Source organism: Patagioenas fasciata, assembly GCF_037038585.1.
Source record: "Patagioenas fasciata isolate bPatFas1 chromosome 6 unlocalized genomic scaffold, bPatFas1.hap1 SUPER_6_unloc_3, whole genome shotgun sequence".
NCBI classification, from domain to species: Eukaryota; Metazoa; Chordata; class Aves; order Columbiformes; family Columbidae; genus Patagioenas; species Patagioenas fasciata.
This window is the reverse complement of record NW_027288505.1, coordinates 730,594-740,724: the sequence shown is the minus strand read 5'-3', so window position 1 is coordinate 740,724 and position 10,131 is coordinate 730,594.

The following is a 10,131-nucleotide window of genomic DNA, read 5'->3' as shown; positions in this document are numbered from 1 at the left end:
AGCATCAGAGCCATCTTGACTTTGCTTTTCCTGACCTCCAGTTTTCTTCTGTAACCAAACCTGGTATTGTTTCTCAATAGGTTCCCTCTCTGGGACCCATTAACAGTACAAGCAACTTTGAAGTTTGAATCTGACTTTGACTTCTTGAGAGGTTTCCTCACCTTCCCCTCAGGGTCTGATGTCCATTGACTCAGCAACAAACCCACCAGAGGGGTCATTAAATGGCCTTGGGCTGCTCCTGTGCTGCTGAGCTGGGATGGGCTCCTGGGACAGAGGGAGCTCCTGGCAAGCGGCAGCGCTGCAGAGAGACAGCTCTGCCCAGGAGCAGCTCCTCTGCACAGCACAGCAGGGCTCAGGGCTCTGCCTGGGGATCTCAGGGAGACGAGCAAGGCAGAGAGAGATGAAAGGTGGTCAGGATTTGGAGGATGACTGAGAGCTCACTGGAGGAGGAACCTTTGCAGTCCTTGCCATGGTAAGTCTCTGGGTGCAGGGCAATGCAGCTGTAGCTCCTGGAGGCATCTCCTAAAACTGGCACAGCACAGCTGGTGGGATATGTAAGGACAGGGATCTTTTTCAGCAACTTCGAAAATCTGAGAAGCAAGTTGTGCACCCAGGGGTGCCCAGGGCTGTCCTACAGAGCAGGGTCCCTGCACCCCAGGGCTGTGCTGGGACAGGGACTCTGCCGCCTGCCAGGGTCAGCACTTAGCCTGCCCAGGGAGATCCCATGGCAGCAGCTGTGGGTGGAAGGAGCGACCCCCGGCAGGGCAGGCAGGGAGCTTGTGGGGTTGAAGGGTGTTGTGTGGGTCAGGGCTGCTCAGAGCTCCAGATCAACCCTACAGACATGGCAGAGGGTCCTTGGTAACAACGACATCAAGACAGCAACAGCTGCAAGGGAAGGAGTCTGTGCTTTCAGTTTTCTACTCTTCGTTGTCTGGTGTGCAGTGGGAGATGGGGATTTATTTCTCTCCTTGGAGAAGACACTGAGACCCCAGTTCTCGTTAGGACTTGTCTGAGCTGCTCCTGAGCCCCTGCACACACAGAGCTGCCCCTGGGCAGTGCCAGGAGGTGTGAGCAGGACAGAGCTGAGCACACAGCGGGTGGGACGGGGTCTGTGACACTGACAGGGAGCAGACCCAGGGACAGAGACACAGCTGCAGGCAGCACAGACATGGGCAGGAAGAGTTAACTGCTACCAGAAATGCTGGGGACAGGATTTAGGAACCTCTCTCACACCCCCTGCAGTGCAGACACATTTCCCAGTGCAACCCCTGGTCTCCTGTCCTCCCCAGCAGAGCCTCTGCCCCAAAGCCATGGGGTCCAGGTCACAAGTCTCCACCTCAGCAGCTGGACCTCCAGGTGAAGGGTTCCTGGAACGTGGTACACAAAAAAGGTGATAAAGGCACTTGCTCTACAGTGTCATTAAGTGAGTGTCAGCACCACAGCCGGGTAAGGAGAAGGTTCCACAGCATGCCTGTCTGCCTTTCTGTCCTTGCTTTATTTTCTGGTAGCACTGCAGTGTTCTTCCCTGTTTCTCCACCTGTTCCTGGAGGTCTTGCTCTCTGGGGTTGGGGTGGGAGTGTGAGTCAGTTTTTGTTCTGCCACCAATTCAGTGAATTTTACCTTAGATCTGTGTCATTGGAAACTGCATGCTCAACTGCATTTTAAACTTTGATGAACTGTTTTTCTCAGCTGGTAGAAAGAGAGAATGAGCTGAAACATCCCTCCATCAGGGAGAGGGTTTACCGTGAGAAATAGAATGTTGATTTTCCACGGAGAAGTCTCCTCTGACTCGTCACTGTCTTTTCCTCCTTGCACAGGTCCTCATGCCCACAGGCAGCAAATGTCCAATAGCAGCTCCATCACCCAGTTCCTCCTCCTGGCGTTCACAGACACACGGGAGCTGCAGCTCTTGCACTTCTGGCTCTTCCTGGGCATCTACCTGGCTGCCCTCCTGGGCAACGGCCTCATCATCATCACCATAGCCTGGGACCAGCACCTCCACACCCCCATGTTCTTCTTCCTCCTCAACCTCTCCCTCCTCGACCTGGTCTGCATCTCCACCACTCTCCCCAAGTCCATGGCCAATTCCCTCTGGGACACCAGGGCCATTTCTTACATGGGATGTGCTGCCCAAATGTTTTGCTTTGTCTTTTTCATTTCAGCAGAGTTGTATCTTCTCACTGTCATTTCCTACGACCGCTACGTTGCCATCTGCAAACCCCTGCACTACAGGACCCTCCTGGGCAGCAGAGCTTGTGTCCACATGGCAGCAGCTGCCTGGGCCACTGGGTTTCTCAGTGCTCTGCTGCACACGGCCAATACATTTTCACTGCCACTGTGCAAGGGCAATGCCCTGGGCCACTTCTTCTGTGAAATCCCCCAGATCCTCAAGCTCTCCTGCTCACACTCCTACCTCAGGGAACTTGGGCTTCTTGAGTTTAGTGGATCTTTAACTTTTATGTGTTTCATTTTCATTGTGGTGTCCTATGTGCAGATCTTCAGGGCCGTGCTGAGGATCCCCTCTGAGCAGGGACAGCACAAAGCCTTTTCCACCTGCCTCCCTCACCTGGCTGTGGTCTCTCTGTTCATCAGCACTGCTTCATTTGCCTACCTGAAGACCCCCTCCATCTCCTCCCCATCCCTGGATCTGGTGGTGTCTGTTCTGCACTCGGTGGTGCCTCCAGCAGTGAACCCCCTCATCTACAGCATGAGGAACCAGGAGCTCAAGGATGCCCTTAATAATCTAACGGATTCATTTAAAAACTAATAAAGTGTCTGTCATCTGCTCTCTAACAGATAACAGTTTTAATGTAGCTCGTTAGAGGCCTACACTTTTGTGTGTTTGTGTGTTGGTGATGTTTATTTTTTTAATAAATCATGTTATTTTTGTCATCCCCTTTCTAATTCATTGTCTGTTTTTTTTCAGACACACTGGCTGTATAGATATGGACTCATGCTCTCTGCGTATTTAAAGAAAATAAAGGGCTCTGCTGCCATTTTTTATCACTGATATTCTTCCTGCAAGGCCTGTTTGGAGCTGCGTGGACAGTTCCTGTGCATGGGAAAAGGGGAAAAGAGTTCAGCCTGGCAACCCTGCCAGGGAGCACCAGAGCTTGGCCTTTCAGAGCTGTTCTGGTTCCACTCCCACACTCTCCTTCTCATCCCTTGTGTTGGTGCAAGGTCTGAGTGCTCTGGCAGCTTGGTCCCCGTCCTGCTGTGTGTCAGTGCTGTGAACGCAGGCAGGGACAGGCAATGGTCACTGCTGTGACAGAGCTGGACTCAGAACAGCCTTTCCAGATAGAAAGGTATCTCCTAAGGGCAGGGCCTCAAGTTTTATGTCTTCTTCAAAGCTACTCCCAGGTACATGGCCAAGAAAGTGGCCCACAGATGAAACATCATTGTACAGCTGAACAGTGTGTGTGTGCAGGGCTGGCACACAGCAGTGACCTCTCACAGCCAGGCCTCCTGCCAGAGACCTGCAGGACCAGCAGAGCAGGGGCTGGGCTGTGCTTGTGGTTGCCTGACACCCCATGCAATCTACCCCAATCATCATGGACTAATCCCTCACAACCTTCATTTCCAGCCCAGACCTCTCGCCGCAATTCAGAGAGGTTCTTTGTCCCTCCTTGGAAAGACCCTGAATGAGTAGGTCAGAAGTCCATGTGTGCATTGTACAGATGAGATGTGAGTGTGAACACCATGTACGAAAGGTGGGATGAACCCAAATGAGCACCAATGCTGTCAGATATTCTGTATGGTTACAACTCATCTGTACAATGAAAACATGGACTTGTGACCTAGTATTTCATAGAATTGTAGAATGTCCTGAGTTGGAAGGGACCCACAAGGATCATGGAATCCAACTCCTGTCCCTGCACAGGACACCCCACAGTTCACACCTTGTGTCTGAGGACATTGTCCAGTCTCTTCTTGAACACTGTCAGGTTGGGGCCGTGACACTTCCCTGGGAGCCTGTTCAGTGTCCAACACCTCTGGGTGAAGAACCTTTTCCTCATGTCCAACTGACCCTCCCATGGCACATCTTCTGCCGTTCTCTTGGGTTCTGTCATTGGTCACCAGAGAGAAGAGATCAGTACCTTCCCTTTCTTCTCCCCTTGTGAGGAAGCTGTAGCCACCATGAGGTCTCCTTTGAGTCTTGTCTTTAGCTCTGATGCTGAGAAACCCCTTGGTTTGCTTTCTGAAGCAGAAAGGAGAAGTCATGACCTGCAGGCAATAGGAAGGGGGATCCTGTCCCTCACACACGGCTCAGGGCTCTTCCTGGGACCATGGGATGTGGGTGTGCAAGGCCCAGGGAACGACAACACTGGGACAACAACTTCCAGCTTCCCCATGGGGCTGCAAGCAGGCACCGAGGCCCCAGTGCCATGAGGACAACATGGCTTCTCCTGGGCCTCAGTGGCAGAGACAACTGCCATGGTCAAGGGGACAGAGACCTGGGTTCTGTGGGTCCCTTCCAGCCTTGCCAGCGCCCTTTGCCATCTCCACCACAGGCTGTTCTACACGGTCCTACCCCTGCCCCTCTTTCCCTGCAGGCTGCAGACACCCATCTCGCTTCCCCACCTGCTCTCACCCCAGCATTTCTGCACCTTCACTGCTGTGTCTGCACCCTCCCTGGCTGCTCTTTGGAACACAAACCATGGGCTGATCCAGCTCTCTCTGGGTGACCTCTTGCACCACAGCACTGCCCTTCCACTGACATTTCTTCCTCCTCATATCCAGTCTTCACCTTCCAAGTTGCACATGTCCCTGCTGCTGTCCCGTCATGTTCTCAGGCGGGATGGACATGACAACCCATCTCCAAGGCCTCTTCCTGGGTAGGGCCTGTGGGCACTTAGGCAGAGGTTCTTTCCCAGCCGTGTCCCTGCCACCTGGCTGTCACCTCCAGAGACAGAACTGACCTCACTGCCCCTTCACAGCCACAGGATTCTGACTGGATTATGAGTGTCTGAGACTCAACTGACCTCATAATACTACACCCATCCATCCCCCTCCTTATGGCCCGGGACCTGACCAAGGCTGAAGCATATTCTACACAGTCCTACACCTGCCCCTCTTTCCCACAAGCTGCAGACACCCATCTCCCCATCTTGCTTCCTCACCTTGTTCAAATTTGTCAAATATATTTCCTACTAACACTGTGAGTGAAAAGCACTCCTCACTGGAACTCCTGTGCTTTCGGTAACACCTTCTGTATCTCCTCTTCTGCCCTTCCTTATTCTTTTTTTTTTTACTATACTTCCACCTATTCTCTCTCCAGAAACCTCTCCAAGGCAAAAATTCTGTCAAATCACAGAATAACTCAGGTTAACAGAGAGCCCTTGTCTCACTCGCCTTGTCTCACTCTCCTGCTCAAGGCAGGGTGAACCTTGTCTCACTCTCCTGCTCAAGGCCTCCACCCAGGTTTGCATCATCCTCAAGGCACTTAGAGGGCTCTCTGTTATATCTTAGAAAGGGAGAATAAAGATGTTCAACAGTGTTGTTCAAGTGCTGGTCACTGAGAGATGACACCAGTAACTGGCTGCACAGAGGACCTTGTACCACTGCTGATATTTGGGCTTGATGGTTCAGCCAACTTCCCACCCAGCATCCACTTCCTGAGCCCCATCAGCATCACTCTGGCCAGAAGGAGACCATGGCTGAGCCTTGCAAACGCCCTGTACACAACATGCCTTTCTTTCCCCTGTCCATTTGGGTTCAGCAGTCCCTTCCTTGTCCTTCACATTCCTGGAAACGGCTGCAGGAGGACGCGTCCCATCCCCTTCCCAGGGAGGGAGGTAGGGTGGCCAGCCTGTTATTCTCCCCGTTCCTATTCCTGCTCCTCTTGAAGATGGGTTTGAGATCTGCATTTCCTTAGGACCCCAGAACCATTCTGGTTTCTATGGCACTTATGAAAGCACAATGTGGAATCACAGGCAACGGTGATGTAGCAGATTGGAGAACGATCCTGCAATGATCCTGTCCAGTGCAGCTGAGATGAATTTCACTGATCCAGTGGGATCTGTTCCTGGAGTCACACAGAGAAATATCAGGGTTCTGTCTGGCATCCATATCTGAGTTGATCTCAGGACTCCTTATGCACCCAGGGATGCTCACAGACAGAGTCTGTCCCTTTTACACACAGAGGCAGGAGTCACAGTGTCCTTCTGGCTTCCTGTTGCCACTCCCAAAGGATGGGAGACACCTCACCCCTGTGCTGTGTCACCTGCTCTGGACTCATCTGAGATGTCCCACGTCATGGGGAATGGACATGGGGACCTCAGTCAAAGGAAGCACAACCCAGTGCTGCATTCAGGTGATTTCCCATAGGTTGCTCCTCCCAATATGAAGTGAGCTCAAGACCTCGTGTGTTCCACAGACCTTCACAGAATGAAAAGGAGTAGTTGATGGTGTTTGTGCTCACTCACGTTCATGTCACCTCACATACCTGATGTGGATACTCACATCTCATCTGTCCAAAGCAAACATGGACTGCTGAAGCACTCATTGAGTGTCTACCCATGGAGGGAAGAACAGCCTCTTTCGGTGAGAGCGCAGGGCTGGAAATGGTGGTTGTGAGTGGCCAGTCCATGGTGATTGACCTGAGGCACCTTCTGAAGGGGTGTCCAGTGCACAGGGCACAGCGCAGCCCCTGCTCTGCTGGTCCTGCAGGTCTCTGGGAGGAGGCCTGGCTGTGAGAGGACACTGCTGTGTGCCAGCCCTGCACACACACACTGTTCAGCTGTACCCTGGTGTTGCATGTGTGGCCACTTTCTTGAAAATGTTTTTGAGAAAAACATTGTAAGAAGAACTAAACCTTCAGACCCTGCCCTGAGGAGATCACCTTTCCATCTGGAAAGGCTGTTCTGAGGCCAGCTCTGTCACAGCAGTGCCCATTGCATGTCCCTGCTTTATTTTCTGGATGGTGACCAAGCTACCAGAGCATTCAGGCCTTGCACCAACACCAGGGATGAGAAGGAGAGTGTGGGAGTGGAACCAGAACAGCTCTGGAAGACCAAGGGCTGCTGATCCCTGGCAGGGCTGCCATGATGGACTCTGTTCCCCTCCACCAATGCAAACAGAAACTCCCTGTGTCTCCAAAAAGGAATTAAAAGAAGATCTCAGGAGAAAAACAAACCAAGACAGAACACTGCAGTGCCCTTTATTTTTTTTTTTTTATTTTTTTTTTAAACATAGGCAAAATGTCTCCGCATTTTCATAAAGAATTGGTCAGAAAAAAAGGCAGAGAGTGAATTAGGAAAGGGATGACAACATTATCACAAAACACAACAACAACAGTGAGTGAACAAGAATGGCTGAGCCTGCACTGAGTTACACTATACCTGCTATGCAGAAAATGAGAGTTTGTTGCTGTTTGTTATTGAAAACATCCACTTATCTGTTTCCACATGGAACCCTGGAGTTCCTTGTTCCTCATGCTGTAGATGAGGGGGTTCACTGCTGGAGGCACCACTGAGTACAGAACTGCCAGGACCAGATCCAGGGATGGGGAAAAGAAGGATCGGGGTTTCAGGTAGACACAAAAAGAGGTGCTGAGGAACAGGGAGACCACGGCCAGGTGAGGGAGGCAGGTGGAAAAGGCTTTGTGCCGTCCCTGCTCAGAGGGGATCCTCAGCACGGCCCTGAAGATCTGCACATAGGACAGCACAATGAAAACAAAACACACAAAGAATAAACAGGCACTAATGAGAAGAAGAGCCAAACCCTTAACGTAGGAGTGTGAGCAGGAGAGATTGAGGATCTGGGGGATTTCACAGAAGAACTGGTCCAGGGCATTGCCCTTGCACAGGGGCAGTGAAAATGTATGGGCCGTGTGCAGCAGAGCACTGAGAAACCCAGTGGCCCAGGAAGCTGCTGCCATGTGGACACAAGCTCTGCTGCCCAGGAGGGTCCCGTAGTGCAGGGGTTTGCAGATGGCAACGTAGCAGTCGTAGGAAATGATGGTGAGCATAGAGTACTCTGCTATTATCAGGAACACAAATGAAAAGAGCTGTGCAGCACATCCTAAAAAGGAGATGGTCCTGGTGTCCCAGAGGGAATTGGCCATGGATTTGGGGACAGTGGTGGAGATGAAGCCCAGGTCGAGGAGGGCGAGGTTGAGCAGGAAGAAGTACATGGGGGTCTGGAGGTGCTGGTCACAGGCTATGGTGGTGATGATGAGGCCGTTGCCCAGGAGGGCAGCCAGGTAGATGCCCAGGAAGAGCCAGAAGTGCAAGAGCTGCAGCTCCCATGTGTCTGTGAACGGCAGGAGGAGGAACTGGGTGATGGAGCTGCTGTTGGACATTTGCTGCCTGTGGGCATGAGGACCTGTGCAAGGAGGAAAGGACAGTGACAAGCTAGAGGAGACTTCTCTAAAGAAAATAAACGGGCTGTTACTCATGGAAAACGCCCTCACTGATGGAGGGATGTTTCTGCTTATTATCTCTCTCTACGAAGTGAGAAAAACGGTTCATCACAGTTTAAAATGCAGCTTGGGCATCTAGTTTCCATGAACACAGCTCTGGGGAAAAACCGCCTGAGTTGGTGTCAGAACAAAAACTGACCCACACTCCCACCCCAACCCCAGAGAGCAAGAGCTCCAGGGACAGGTGGAGAAACAGGGCAGGACACTGCAGTGCTACCAGAAAATAAAGCAAGGACGGAAAGGCAGACGGGCATGCTGTGGAACCTTCTCCTTACCCGGCTGTGCTGCTGCCACACACATAATGACACTGTAGAGCAAGTACTTTTAGCACCTTTTCTGTGTACCATGTTCCAGGAACCCTTCACCTGGAGGTCCAGTTGCTGAGGTGGAGACTTGTGATGTGGACCCTATGGCTTTGGGGCAGAGGCTCTGCTGGGGAGGAGATGAGATCAAAGGTTGCACTGGGAAATGTGTCTGCACTCGAGAGCATGTCCCTTAATCCTGTCCACAGCATTTCTGGTAGCAGTTAACTCCTCCTGCCCATGTCTGTGCTGCCTGCAGCTGTGTCTCTGTCCCTGGGTCTGCTCTCTGTCAGTATCACAGACCCCGTCCCACCCGCTGTGTGCTCAGCTCTGTCCTGCTCACACCTCCTGGCACTGCCCAGGGGCAGCTCTGTGTGTACAGGGGCTCAGGAGCAGCTCAGACAAGTCCTAATGAGAACTGGGGTCTCAGTGTCTTCTCTAAAGAGAGAAATAAATCCCCATCACCCAGTGCACACCCAGACAACCAAGAGTGGAAAACTGAAAGCACAGAATCCTTCCTTTGCATATGTTCCTGTCTTGATGTTGCTGCTCTGAAGGACCCTCTGCCATGTCTGTGGGGTTGATCTGGAGCTCTGAGCAGCCCTGACCCACACAGCACCCTCCAACCCCACAAGCTCCATGCCTGCCCTGCCAGGGGTCGCTCCTTCCACCCACAGTTTCTGCCATGGGATCTGCACGGGCAGGCTGAGCACTGACCCTGGCAGGCGGCAGAGTCCCTGCCCCAGCACAGCCCTGGTGTACAGGGACCCTGCTCTGCAGGACAGCCCTGGGCACCCCTGGGTGCTCACCCAGCTTCACAGCTGTTCAACATTGCCTGACAAGAGCCCCCTCCTTACAGATCCCACCAGCTGTGCCTGTGCCAGTTTTAGGAGATGCCACCAGGAGCTACAGCTGCATTGCCCTGCACCCAGAGACTTACTATGGCAAGGGCTGCAAAGGTTTCTCATCCAGTGAGCTCTCAGTCGTCCTCCCAATCCTGACCACCTTTAATCTCTCTCTGCCTTGCTCGTCTCCCTGAGATCCCCAGGCCGAGCCCTCAGCCCTGCTGCGCTGTGCAGAGGAGCTGCTCCTGGGCAGAGCTGTCTCTCTGCAGCGCTGCTGCTTGCCATGAGCTCCCTCTGTCCCAGGAGCCCAGCCCAGCTCAGCAGCACAGGAGCAGCCCAAGGCGCTTTAATGATCCCTCTAGTGGGTTTGGTGCTGAGTCCATGGACCTCAGGCCCTGGAGGAAGATGATGAAACCTCTCAAGAAGTCAAACTCAGATCTAAGCTTCAAAGTTTCTTGTAATGTTAATCGGTCCCACTGAGGGACACAACTGAGAAAGCATCCCCAGGGTCAGTTACAGAAGAAAACTGAAGGCAGTGATAACAGATCAGGAAGAGCAAAGT